The sequence below is a fragment of the Cervus elaphus genome, chromosome 17 (genome assembly GCF_910594005.1).
Source record: "Cervus elaphus chromosome 17, mCerEla1.1, whole genome shotgun sequence".
Classification (NCBI taxonomy): domain Eukaryota; kingdom Metazoa; phylum Chordata; class Mammalia; order Artiodactyla; family Cervidae; genus Cervus; species Cervus elaphus.
The window spans coordinates 32,857,578-32,871,785 of NC_057831.1; the positions used below are offsets into that span (position 1 = coordinate 32,857,578).

Below are 14,208 nucleotides of genomic sequence, written 5' to 3' on the forward strand. Positions count from 1 at the left end.
CCCACTTAGGTTTTAAGGGAGGAAGAGCTACTGTAATTTTATATACACTCAAAGTCTACTGATAGTATTGTTCAGCTAGAAGCACCCACCAGCCCATACTTACATAACACTTCAATAACACTGTGAAAGTGAAAGTTGTTCAGTTGTGTCCAACTCTTTGCGGCTCCAAGGACTACACAGTCCATGGAATTCTCCAGGCCAGAATACCGGATTGGGAAGCCTTTCCCTTCTCCAGGGATCTTCCCAACCCAGGAATCGAACCCAGGTCACCCGCATTGTAGGTGGATTCTTTACCAGCTGAGCCACAAGGAAAGCCCAAGAATAACTGGAGTTTAGGGAACATATTAACTAACACTCGTTAAAAAAAGAGAAACAGTGTGTGAGAAAAGACATGGAGACAGTAAGATCGTGTTCAGAACTGGGAAGAAACAGAGAAGAGCAAGGTTTAGAAACCAGGCATGATCTGCGTGTGTTATTCTTGCTTAAAAAAAGACCATAAGGCATCAGGAAGTAAACAGCAATCATACTGAGATGCACTGCAATTTAAGTATTCTCTCTCATTTCTACTTCTTTATAAAGTCCTCATTCATTCAACAAATATGAATGGATATCAAGGAAGTGGGGGTATGTTGTGAGCAAAAATAGGGAACCTGAATGTGACTTTTTGAGGAGAAAAGCATAAGTAGGAAATCACTATGATTTATGATTTCATATTTCATCTTCTGATGTTGAGTTATGAAAATCTATACACAGATGACCAAAGAAGTTTATGTAAAAATACTAAAGAGGTCAATTTTGATCAGATGAATTTCTAAAATAAATAGGTATAATAAAATACTTTTCTTCATTTTAACAAGGAAATGGAATTAAGATAAAGTGACAGATTAAAGGTTCTACTCTATTTAAAAATATTCATTTGAATCTATATTAAAGCTCATTCTGTTTAGAAAAAAGGTAAGATATATGTATATTCATTATAACAAGGCTTTAATGTTTTTAATCAGAGTAAGAGATTAGTGATCATCTCAGCCTGGACAGCACCATAGAAACACTGTTAAAACTTAGCATTTGTTATATAGCATGTATTATATAAATGCAACTTCAATTCTCCAAGTAAAAGTCAGGAATTTGGCATATTCTTGATTTCAATGACAAGATACCTTTCTTAGAACCCTTGGCTGAGGAAGTGACTGATTTCAGTTCCTAGCTGTATTTGATCTTTCCTCACCAGTGTGCATTCTTGATAGAAGAGGAGGGGGAGGGGCAGGGAGTGGAGGAGTCAGTCTGTTCATATTTCATAAGACCTTTTCTGTGAGCCTGCAGTTGCCATGAAAGCACTTGCACAATAGTATCCCCCACACTACAAGGACCAATGACACAGAATAGGGTCAAGATATGCAGCATGACAGACTTTTAAGTCTGCATTTTAGTGGCACTCAGACACAAAATATTTGGTCACTTTTGACCTCAATAACCCCCTGAGACTGTGGGATAGATCCCATGTGAATTCTCTACTCTTATCATGAATACTATATCTAGAAGCTCTTGATTACTCTTCCTATATGTGACTAAATAGAGCTATAAAGAAACCAGAGTACAGACTGAAAATCTGAAAATAAAGTGAAATAGCATAAATAGGTGGTTGGTAACATCCTACTCTAATCAGTATTGTCTATTACAAAAATCCACACAAGAATAGTCAATCATAATTTATAATATAAAAACTAGGAAATATTGAGAAATTTCTTTAGCATGTACAGTCTAGCATAAGATAGAAAACTGATTATTTAAAAAAAATGTGTTTTTTTCTCACTAAGGCTTGCAGTGATCACAGTCTGGATAAAAAGCAACAGATAGTGTATAAAATAAAGTTAAAATGGGCATTAATTCAATATATGAAATAGAGTTCCTTGTAGAGTTCCCATATAGTAGATTTAATTAGTAAGGACAATTTCATCACTTCTCCATATAACCAACGGCCTAGCATCATGAACGAAGAAGGCAATGGCAACCCACTCCAGTACTCTTGCCTGGAAAATCTCATGGACGGAGGAGCCTGGTGGGCTGCCGTCTATGGGGTCGCACAGAGTTGGACACAACTGACGTGACTTAGCAGTGGCAGCATCATGAAACCTAAAAACTATTGCATCCTACTAGTGTAATAACCTGTCTTTTTAATGAATACTAGTCACAACAAAACTTGATCATCTAGACCCTCATGACCAAGTGCACTCACAGCTACCTGTATATTTTAAGAACAAATTAAGCTCAAAAATGCTATTTCCTAGTAGCAGATATGATTCAAAAGTTTGAAAAACTGCATAACACAAAAATGTGCTTTTTAATTTGCAACAGTTCTTCCTGGCTGCCACAGGTTGGGGTTCCCTAGGAAATAGTGAAATGAAGATGTGACTGTGGCAGACTTATGAGGACAGTCAGTTTGGGGCGCACAAGGAGAAGGACAGGGATGGAGAGGGCTGCAGGTGAGGCCGTGGTGCGTCACAGGCCTTGGCCAACCTTCAGGAAGACCTGAGGCTAGGGTGGATTGGACAGTCCTGGGTGGGGCAAAGGGGCTTTGCATTCTTTTTTTTCTTAACATCTATTTTTAACTGAAGAATTGTTCTACCGCGTTGTCTTGGTTTCTGCCATACAACCACATGAATCAGCTATAAGTATACCTACATCCTCTCCTTCTTGAGGTTCCCTCCCACTCCTCCCCAGCTCTAGGTCGTCAGAGAGCACCAAGCTGAGCTCCCTGTTCTATACAGCAGTTTTCCACTAACAATCTATTTTACACACAGTACTTTATATACGTCAATGCTACTCACTAAATTTGTCCCTCTTCTTTTACCATTGTGTCTATCAGTTCCATGTTGATCAGTCATTGGGTGTGGAAACTGCCCTAAAAGAGTGTTAGCTCAGCCAAAGCATTTTCCAAAAAGGGTTGACAGTTTTTGGCTAGACAATCTTCCCACTAGTTAGGAGAAGAAATTGTTCAGTCCTGAGGAGAGATCTGTGTGGCATTCATAACGCTTGCTCCTTCAAATATTAACTAAATACCTATAATGTGCAAGTCCCTATTGGCAGAGGAATCGAAGCCTTTAATGCAAGTTCCTCTCTCAAGAAGCTTAGCAGCATAGATATTACATAAGTACACATATAGAATATATTTAATATTACTCTTAACATCAAATACCATATATATCAATTAATACACTCAATTAACCCTCATTAGCACTTATTTAAAGACATATAAGACAAAATCAAAAACAATAAATATATGGAAAGGAGGAGGCCATCTGCATTTGGGAAAGTATTGGGGAAATACTATATCCATTTAGGACTATAAATATAAATAGGATTTTAACTTGAGGAAATGAGGGGGTGATATTAAGGTATAAAGAACATTATTAGAAAAAGCAGGCAAATAATTATGAAATGGGACCTGTCAGAGAAACAAGGCCAGTCTGACAAAAATATAGGGCATATAAAAAGAGTTTGTGGAGGTAATATCATAAAGAAAAGTTGAGGCACATTTGAAAGTCCAGATTTATTGGAGGTCTTACTGATCTCCACTGAAAGATCACTACCTGTTTGTTTATGAACAGATAAAGGAATGACATTTTAAGATATGATCTTCTCTCTAACTAGTATAGCCAACTGACCTTTCCCAATAATTCCATGTGTTTTCTAGAATTCTGTCACTAGAGCAGACAATCAAAATACTTTCTTTTCTTGGTAGACCTATTTACAGGCTGTTATTCAAAGGACTCAAAATTTTAAAATTCTTAAATTAAAGCATCCCTACTGAATACATAAGGAAGTTGAAGGTTTAAGGATTAAGGAATTTATCCTGTTAAAGTCAGACCTATTGTCTCAAAAGATCACACTTATTAAATAATAGGCTATCTGGGGATTCACATCAAAATTTATTTATCTATAGCTGTTTTAACTATATATATATATATATATATATATATATATATACACACACACACACACACACACACACACACACACACACATTTGGAAACTCACTATATATATATATATATATAATACATATTATATATATCTGTATAATATATATTGTGAGTTTCCAAATAAACACAGAACACAATCTCAACCAAAAGAAAAGAGGGGCTGATGTATGCTGCAGCTCTCCATCTCAGTTATTATTTATTTGTATGCCCTGAGATAATTATTTTAGATCTCGCTCTTCAAGCCTCAAACTTGTTTTCCTCTATTCTCAGCTAACGATTCTGACATATACTTTGAAAAACAGAGAAGTAATAAAGAGAACAGATCTCTTTCCCAACACCAGTTCTGCCATTCCTACATTTACAAGTTTTTAATTTTTATTAAATAAGTTTAAGACACTTCCTAGTTGAAAGAAAAGCTATGACCAACCTAGATAACATATTAAAAAGCAGAGATACTACTCTGCCAACAAAGGTCTGTCTAGTCATAGCTGTGTTTTTTTGAACATTCATGTAGGGATGTGAGAGTTGGACTATAAAGAAAACTGAGCACCGAAGAATTGATGCTTTTGAATTGTGGTGTTGGAGAAGACTCTTGAGAATCCCTTGGACTGCAAGGAGATCTAACCAGTCAATCCTAATGGAAATCAGTCCTGAATATTTATATTGGAAGGACTGACACTGAAGCTGAAGCTCCAATACTTTGGCCAGCTGATGCAAAGAACTGACTATTGGAAAAGACCCTGATGCTGGAAAAGATTGAAGGTGGGAGAAGAAGGGGACGACAAAGGATGAGATGGCTGGATGGCATCACCAACTCAATGGACATGAGTTTGAGTAAGCTCTGGGAGTTGGTGATGGACAGGGAAGCCTGGTGTGCTGCAATCCATGGGGTCGCAAGAGCTGGACACAACTGAGCAACTGAACTGAACTGATAAGTTCTTAACTGACCTTGTTGAATGCAAGTATTCATGTACTTATCTAAAAGCATCTGATGTACATGTACTCTGTATCCCAGCATTTCTGATCTACTCAAGGCCTTAGCTCCTGCACTTAACTGTTCTCTATCTCATATTATCAGTGTTCACCTTTGCATGATTTTTAATCTTTTTTCCTTTACATCTTCCCTTTTAAACTGATAAGAACAGATACTACACTTGATCTTAGTCAAAAGGCTGAGAAGCGATACATCTTCTCTTGATAGAATGTTTCTCTTGGGTTTATCTAATTCCATTCACAGGAAAAAATAAATAAAACAATGGTATCAACATCAGTCAATTCTATTTGATCCCAACACCCCAACTCTGTAGCACATGTGCCCTGTTTCTTTTCAAGCTCTTTCATGTTGGAAATTTGCCTCACTATCCCCACTAAAATTTTGCTGCAAAGGTCAACACAGACCTCTATGCTGCTTAAATCCAACGGTTAATCATTTCTATCAATGTGTTCAACTTTTCAGCAGCACTTGACTACGTTCTCCTTCTAAAAATATAGCTTTTTGGCTTCCAGAAAACAACAGCCTTCAGCTTTTCATTCTGCCTCAATGGTTGCTTCTTATGAGTGACATGTCTTGGCTTTTCTTCCTCTAATCAATCAACTTTAAGTGTTAGTGGCCCTTGAGCTAAATCTATGGCCCTCTACTCTTCTGTATTATACTGTCTTCACAGAAGATTTCACCTGTTCTCAAGGCTTTAAAAATGATTTGTATGTTGATGATTTTCAATTTTACATATTCTGAACAGACTTCTATCCTAGCTTCAAATCATCTAAACAACTGATTTCTTCTTAGATCTCCTTTTATAAGACAAAAGAAAGAAGCAGTCCCTGACATCTGGCATGTTTCCATTATTTCTCAGCACTCACAACCAGTCCATCAAGATGTCTGTCCTCAAAAGAAATGTCGCCTTCTTTTCACCATCTCCACAGACAGCATCCTTTTCACTCCATCAACATCTTTGGAATATTAACTGAATATCCTCCTTATTGAAATCTGTAAAAACCTATGCCTCCTACAGGGCTTCCCTGATAGCTCAGTTAGTAAAGAATGTGCCTGCCATGCAGGAGACCCTGGTTCAATCCCTGGGTCAGGAAGATCTGCTAGAAAAGGGATAGGCTATCCACTCCAGTATTCTGGCCTGGAGAATTCCATGGACTGTAGAGTCCATGGGGTCACAGAATTGGACACAACTGAGCGACTTTCACTTTCACTCACTTTCATGCCTCCTACAGTGCATTTTCCATGCAAAACCTGAATAAGTTATAAACATTATGTAAACATTACAATGCCATTTCCCTACTTAAATCCTTGCAATGATTCACACTTAGAATGAAATTAACCACAAGATTACCATATGAATGGACCTTAGTACTTCTATGATAATATCTTGAAAGATTTTTATATTTAACTTCCTTGTTTCATCCACTCAAGCTTCCCTTTACTCCTTGAAGACATTTAGCTCTTTTCTGACTCAAATTCTCTGCTTTTAATTCACACTGAAACATTCATCATTTGTCACCCAGATTTTCATATGGAAGGTTCCTTCACTTAATTCAGGTTCAAATGTCACTTTAAAGAGACTGTTCCTTAAAACTCTATCTAAAATAAAACACTCCACCAGAGCTACTCTGTATTGCTTTATCTATTTTACTTTCCTCTGACAGTACTTAGAGAAAAGTAACAACTCCAGCTACATGAAGCTGGAGCAACTGTGAGAAGATACCTCACATCCAAGGGCAGAGAAGCCCCAGTAAGATGGTAAGAGGGGCAAAATCGCATTTAGAATCAAACCCCATAGCTGCCAGAGACGCTCAGAGGGGTCAACATGCCTTGTGCGCAGCAGAACCCAGAGAACCCACAGAGACTGAGACAGACTGTGTTTGAGTGTCTCCTGAGGAGTTACGGGTCAACAGTGGACAGCTTCAGGGGCAGGAACTCTGTGTGCAACAGACCTGGGTATGGCATAGGCCTCTGGAGGATGTTGCCATTAACTCCACCAGAGCCACCAGAGCTTACGCAGGACTGGGGAAACAGACTCTTGGACAGCACAAACAGAACCTTGTGCGCACCAGGACCCATGAGAAAGAAAAAGTGACCCCACAAGAGACTGAGCCAGACTTACCCGTGAGAGTCCAGGAGTCTTCAGCAGAGGCGTGGGTCAGCGGTCGCCTGCTGCTGGATCAGGGGCACTGAGTGTAGTGCATGCCTGAGACCATTTGAAGGAGGTCACATTATCTTCATTACCTCCATGACAGTTTGGCCTCAGGTGAAGTAACAGGGAGGAAACACAGCCCCACCCTTCAACAGAAAACTGGATTAAAGATTGACTGAGCATGGCCCCACCCATCAGAATCTGAATTCCCCCTCAGTCACTCATCAGGAAGCTTCCATTAGCCTCTTATTGTTCTGTATCAGAAGGCAAACAGACTGAAAACCACAATCAAAAAACTAACCAATCTGATCACATGGACCACAGCCTTGTCTAACTCAGTGAAACTATGAGCTACACTATGCAGGGCAACCCGAGACAGATGGGTCATGGTGGAGAGTTCTGAAAAAACATGGTCCACTGGAGAAGGGAATGGCAAATCACTTCAGCATTCTAGCCTTGAGAACCCCATGAACAGTATGAAAAGGCAAAAAGGCAGGACACTGAAAGATGAACTCCCCAGTTCAGTAGATGCCCAATATGCTACTGGAGATCAGTGGAGAAATAACTCCAGGAAGAATTAAGGGATGGAGCCAAAGCAAAAACAACACCCAGTTGTGGATATGACTGGTGATGGAAGTAAAGTCCGATGCTGTAAAGAGCAATATTGCATGGGGACTTTGAAACATGAATCAAGGCAAATTGGAAGTGGTCAAACAGGAGATGGCAAGAGTGAACATTGCCATTTTGGGAATAAGCAAACTAAAATGGACTGGAATGGGTGAATTTAACTTAGATAGAATTCTAAGTTATCTACTACTACTATCTACTACTGTGGGCAAGAATCCCTTAGAAGAAATGGAATAGCCATCATAGTCAACAAAAGAGTCCAAAATGCAATACTTGGATGCAATCTGAAAAATGACAGAATGATCTCTGTTCATTTCGAAAGCAAGCCATTCAATATCACAGTAATCCAAGTCTATGCCCCAACCTGTAATGCTGAAGAACATGAAGTTTAGCAGTTGCATGAAGACCAACAAGACCTTCTAGAACTAATACCCAAAATGATGTACTTTTAATTATAGGGGACTGGAATGCAAAAGTAGGAAGTCAAGAAATACCTGGAGTAACAGTAAATCTGGCCTTGGACTACAGAATGAAGCAGGCAAAGGCTAATAGAGATTTCCTAAGAGAACCCACTGGTCATAGCAAACACCCTCTTCAAACAACACAAGAGAAGACTCTACCATGGACATCACCAGATGGTCAATACCAACATTAAATTGATTATATTCTTTGCAGCTAAAGATGGAGAAGCTCTATTGAGTCAGCAAACACAAGACTGGGAGCTGACTGTGGCTCAGATCATGAACTCCTTATTGCCAAATTCAGACTTATACTGAAGAAAGTAGGAAAAACCACTAGACCATTAAAGTATGACCCAAATCAAATCTCTTAGGATTATACAGTGGAAGTGACAAAAGGATTCATGGGATAGTTCTGATAGAGTGCCTGACGAACTATGGATGAAGATTCATGACATTGTACAGGAGGCAGGGATCAAGACCATCCGCAAGGGGAAAAAACATGAATAAAGGCAAAATGGTTATTTGAGGAGACCTTAAAAATAGTTGTGTAAAGAAGAGAAGAGAAAGGCAAAGGAGAAAAGGAAAGATATACTCATTTGAATGCAGAGTTCCAAAAAATAGCAAAGAGAAATAAGAAAGCCTTCCTTAGTGATCAATGCAAAGATATATAGGAAAACAATAGAATGGGAAAGACTAGAGATCTCTTCAAGAAAATTTGAGATACTAAGGGAACTTTTCAAGCAAAGATGGGCACAATAAAGGACACAAATGGCATGGACCTAACAGAAGCAGAAGATATTAAGAGGAGATGGCAAGAATACAGAGAAGAACTATAGGGGAAAAAAAAAAAAAAACTTAACGACCCAGATAATCATGACGGTGTGATTGCTCACCTAGAACCAGACATCCTGGAATTCTAAGTCAAGTGGTCCTTAGGAAGCATCACTATGAACAAAGTTAGTGGAGGTGATGGAATTCCAGTGGAACTTTTTCAAATCCTAAAAGATGATGCTGTGAAAGTGCTACACTCAATATGCCAGCAAATTTGTAAAACTCAGTAGTGGTCACAGTACCAAAAAAGGTCAGTTTTCATTCCAATCCCAAAGAAGGGAAATGCCAAAGAATGCTCAAATAACCACATAATTTCACTCATCTTATATGCTAGCAAAGTAATTCTCAAAATTCTCCAAGCCAGGCTTAAACAGTACATGGTACTTCCAAATGTACACAGTAAACTTCCAGATGTTCAAGCTAGATTTAGAATAGACAGAGGAACCAGATATCAAATTACCAACATTCATTGGATCATTGAAAAAGGGAGAGTTCCAGAAAAAACATCTATTTCTGCTTTATTGACTATGCCAAAGCCTTTGACTGTGTGAATCACAACAAAGTGTCGAAAATTCTTCAAAAGACAGATTTACTGTCCCGAGATGGGACTACCAGAAAACTTGACCTGCCTCCTGAGAACTCTGTATGAAAGTCAAGAAGCAACAGTTAGAACTGGACATAGAACTACAGACTTGTTCCAAATTGGGAAAGTAGTATGTCAAGGCTGTATATTGTCACCCTGCTTATTTAACTTATATACAGAGTACATCATGAGAAATGCTGGGCTGGAGGAAGCACAAGCTGGAATCAAGATTTTTGGGAGAAATATCAATAACCTCAGATACGCAGAAGACACCACCCTTATGGCAGAAACGGAAGAGGAACTAAAGAGCCTCTTGATGAAAATGAAAGAGAAGAGTGAAATAGTTGGCTTAAAGCTCAACATTCAGAAAACTAAGATCATGGCATCCAGTCCCATGACTTCATAGCAAATAGATGGGCAAACAGTGGAAACAGTGAAAGACCTCATTTTGGGAGGGCTCCAAAATCACTGCAGATGGTGACTGCAGCCATGAAATTAAGACACTTGCTCTTTGGAAAAAAAAGTTATGACCAACCTAGACAGCATATTAAAAAGCAGAGACATTACTTTGCCACCAAAGGTCTGTCTAATCCAAGCTATGTTTTTTCCAGTAGTCATGTGTGGATGTGAGAAAGTCATGTGTGGATTGCTCAAAGAAAGATGAGCACAAAAGAAATGATGCTTTTGAACTGTGGTGTTGATGAAGACTCTTGAGAGTCCCTTTGACAGCAAGGAGATTCAACCAGTCCATCCTAATGGAAATCAGTCTTGAACAGTCATTGGAAGGACTGATGCTGAAGCTGAAACTCCAATACTTTGGCCACCTGATGTGAAGAACTGACTCATCTGAAAAGACCCTGGTGCTGGGAAAGACTGAGGGCGTGAGAAGAAGAGGACGACAGAGGATGATATAGTTGATTGGCATCATTGGCTCTATGGTCATGAGTTTGAATGGACTCCAGGAGTTGGGGATGGACAGGGAGGCCTGGCATGCTGCAGTCCATAGGGTTGCAAAGAGTTGGACATGACTGAGCAACTGAACTGAACTGAACAATTCTTAGAAAATATGAGCTTATCTTCATTAGTTACTTACTCCATTAGTTACTTCCTTGTCTATGTAACGGTAGCCTCATATAAGCAAGAGACATTCTCTGCCTGTTTCCTCACTGAATCCCCAGAGCTTAGAGTACTGCTTGCTACAGAAGCTAAAAGATTTTTGTTTTTTAAGAGAGAGTGATAATAGGTAAAAAATGAATATACCCAAAGTGGCAAAACAAAGGTTAACATTAATATGCATATATTATGTCTCTTGGAGATCAATCAATCGCCAGAAGGCCAGTCTGATGCCTTGCTTGAGTTCTAGACCTCTAGGGGCACTACTGTCTGATGACCATCATCTGCTCTGCCTTCAGTTCATGGCCTAGCCTTAGAAAGTCTCTGGCTGCATAATATTGTCCTTTCCATAGGGTATATATCCATTAGTTACAGTATGAAGCACAGCCCTAGCCAAGTAAAGAGTATCACAAACAGGAAGGAGGTAATAACAGAAGTGATGCTAGCAGGAAAATGAAATCCTTTCTTTGGTTCACAACTGATTTAAAAGAAAATATGATATAAAATATACACAGGGGTAAAAACAGTTCCTGTTGAAAAGGGTCACCTTTAGGAAAAATGAACTGAGAAAATTTTTTTCATTTTTTTTTTTTTAGAATCTTAAACAAAATGCTTGGCTCATCTGAATAAGTCCAGAAAGTTACTACTTTTTTTTTTCCAAATGGTCATTTGAAGTCTGGATGTTAAAATGCTATTTCTAAATTCACTTGTTCAAGAAGATTATTCCATAATGTCAAACTCATAGGAATAATTCTTAATGATAATCACTAACCCTTGTATAATTTTTATTTACTATGTCAGCCACTGGTTTAATGTTAAATAACAATATATCACTTAATCCTCATAACAACACAGTGAGGTTTATATCTTCATCACTGCCATTTTATAGATAATAGCATAAAGCATGTAATTAACTGACAGATTTGTATTTGAACCCAAGTATTTTGATTATATATATATATATAATTTCCTCTCACGGGTAGTCCAAATTCTTTAGGGTTATCTATCTCCTTCTACTATCTTCTAGTCCCTTGGTACTTTGCTTCTCATAAGGCAGACTCAATGAGCTTTCTCTGTGCCATGAACAGGTCTGTGTCTTTGTCCAACTCTTCATTGAACTGACTCATGACTTGTCCTTTTGAAGACAATACTAAGGCCACCAAAGTCCTTGGAACTCTCAGGGCTCTGACATGTCCAAACACTGCAGGTTACGTTAGTCTTGCAAAACACCCATTACATTCGTTTAGTATGGCAGATAATTAAAGGACCTTAACAGCAAAATAAAAACACCAAGTATTCCATAATGCATTAAGTGGTTTGTATGTTAACTTTCATAGAATAATCAGAGAGGATTCTGCATTAAAAAGCATGTTAACACTTTTGTTTGTTTTTGATAAATCATGGAGAATAAGCATTGAAGGAATTTTCTTCATACTGTCATTTATTTAGGCATCAATAAAGATAAGGTACTTCCTACCTCTATCAATAAACAATAAAAAGTACACCCTTTTAAAAATCTTGTTATAACACTCTTATAGTTAGTTTAAATTCTCTTTTAACTTAATCATATGACTTGGTTGTCACACAGTCTTTCATTTGGGGAATCTATCTTTTTTTTTTTTTTTTACCAGATTCTTTTATATATGAGAGTTGCTTTCTTTTCTAAAACTGACAGTAACTCTTTGAACCCTTCTTCAGAGGTCCTGCTTTCCAGGCCATTAATCATTTTAGTTGGCATCTCTGAATCTAACACATGTCCCTCCCACCAGTTTTGAAAAGTGGAAATTAAACTGCACCCTCATTCTTAGTCAAAGTGAGATTTCTTTTTCAATTCATACTTGCAGTCATCCTGCTAAGGAAACATTGTAGTGTTTTGTAGTTGCTGTTGCTTGCTGTGAACTGAACAAATGCCATTATGTAAAACAACACAATGTTTATGGTTTGGAGCTTTCAGTAAGATCACATTGCTTATTTACATTAACTGGTTTCAGACCAAGTGATTTGTGACTATTCAGCTATTTTCTATCACACTATCCCTTGTGAATACCGTGTCATTGATTATGTAACATTCCTCCAATATTTCAAAGTCACAAGAAATCCTAACTCTCTCTGTTTAGATTTTGGCGAAGTGGTATCATTCTATATCTTGCTGAAAATGCTTTGATAACATAATTGAATAAATTCTGAATAAAAGCATACCTCTAAAAGGAGATATTTGATATGTCAACAGATTGTGATATTCATTTATGTTTGATTCTTCAATTCTCTAAACAATGAATCATTATTTAGAATAGGTTTATTAGTCACATTTTTTTTATTAGTCACATTTGTATTATATAGCAATCAATTACAATAATAATAACTCTACAGGAGTCAGAGTAAGTGCTATAAATTTTCATTGCATCATCTTTACTTAATTACTAAAGTAATGTATACCTTATTCTATGCTCATTAACAGACTTGAATATTAGAATGTATTGGTTCAAAAGAGAATTGAAATAAATGAAATTCATACTGCTGCTGTTGAAAGTTATAAGTTTGCTATCTCTATTTAAGCATACGTCCAATTTCTATGACAACATAGAAATATCCTGTATAACATAGGACTACACATACATTAACATATACACACTGTACCTTTATTCATGAAGCTGTTTACATATTCACTGGCCATAACGTGTATATTTGGTTTATGTTTTAGTATCAGCTTATCAAATAAGAAGCACCCCCTTAGACACCAGTGGTCTAAAAAATCTAGTCTGTATTATGTTGTGGTCTAGCATGTTTGTCAGAGTATCAGAAAGAACCAAATGAAAAAACTCACTTAAATAAAATATACTGCATTTATTCCCTTTCTTCACAGATATCCTAAAATGTTCACTCACATATCCTTCATCCCCATGAGTATTTTAAACTCTATATCCATGACTGTACAGCTGTCAGATGATTTAACTTTGTGCACTCTAACATGTCTTTGGCTAAGAATCACTCATGCATTTATTTAACATTCTATTCAAAATATTTTATGCTTGTCACAGACCTCAAATATCCAAGAAAAATGAGAACTCTTCATAGACAAATACATAAATGTACTCTGTGCTATGGCTACCTCTTGATTTTTTTTTCCTACGTAGTTAAAGAGAATGTTGCTCAACGGAAGAAATACTACAGAAAAGTGAAAAAATTCTATCTTGTTTCAAAGGATTGGAAAGCTGTAAGCTTTGATTTTTTTTTTTTTTTTTTTTTACTATTTAATCCAAGATGCATAAATCCACTCCAGTTATTTGAGCACTTCCTACATATGAAGTATAGACTACTATATCATAAATCTGTTTCTGTACTCAGCATTCCATTCAAATACTTTAGATAAAGGATATTGTTTATAGCCAACATGTGTTTACCAAGCTCTATAGCTTTGTGGGTGTGCTTACTTAATCACAGAGCTGCCTGTCTTGAGACAGAGA

At 37.5% G+C, this 14,208-nt stretch overlaps 1 protein-coding gene and 1 pseudogene across 2 annotated transcripts in view; both read right to left on the bottom strand.

The window, feature by feature from the left end:
* The window catches only part of GRID2 (glutamate ionotropic receptor delta type subunit 2), a 1,554,957-nt gene that overhangs the window by 1,067,483 nt on the left and 473,266 nt on the right, over positions 1-14,208 (bottom strand). The window lies entirely within an intron of this gene.
* Positions 5,015-5,167, bottom strand: LOC122673658 (annotated as a pseudogene).